Source organism: Python bivittatus, unplaced genomic scaffold (assembly GCF_059951505.1).
Source record: "Python bivittatus isolate LINGU-HERP-01145 unplaced genomic scaffold, Pbiv_v1 ctg000040_np1212, whole genome shotgun sequence".
In the NCBI taxonomy this organism is placed as follows: Eukaryota; Metazoa; Chordata; class Lepidosauria; order Squamata; family Pythonidae; genus Python; species Python bivittatus.
Genome location: NW_028277032.1, coordinates 3,866,048 through 3,866,636, shown reverse-complemented (window position 1 = coordinate 3,866,636; position 589 = coordinate 3,866,048).

The window sequence follows — 589 nt, the reverse complement described above, 5'->3', positions numbered from 1 at the left end:
TATGTTCAGCCTGAGAAAAGACCTCTCTATGTGTGCTGTATGACAGCACTTTCAAAGTGCTTGAAACTATGTTCCAAAGAAGGCAAAATATGGTTCTCTGTTCTAGAAATGGGAATTCTGACGGGATTATGTTAGAAAAGGGCAGATTCTGGCTGAATGTTATAGAAAAAGGAACAAGGAGGCATTTTGGCCAGGACCTTACGTCCCACCATTCTGAGAATCCTGAGAAGTTTCACTTGTCAGATTGTCCAGCCCGATGGAAGGACTCTGGTCTTCAGATGGTGGGATGTAAGGTCCTAGCTGAAATGCCTCCTTGTGTATCTCTTTGACCTGGAGCACTCTTCCTCAGCCTTACAAGGATAAAGGCTGGTGGCAATGTGATTTAAAAATTGTCCGTAACTGGGGAAGGGTCTGGTATACAAAAGAGAACAGCTTAACTGTGCAGGCTGTATTCAGGGCAAAAGATCCAACCAGTGTTGACAAACAGCCATCCTTGATCAAAGCAAAGCAGAAAGCCATGCTGATCTCCCACACATTAAGTTTTCTTGTTTTATTTTGACACAAAAATGTACAAAATAACAGGTGGGTG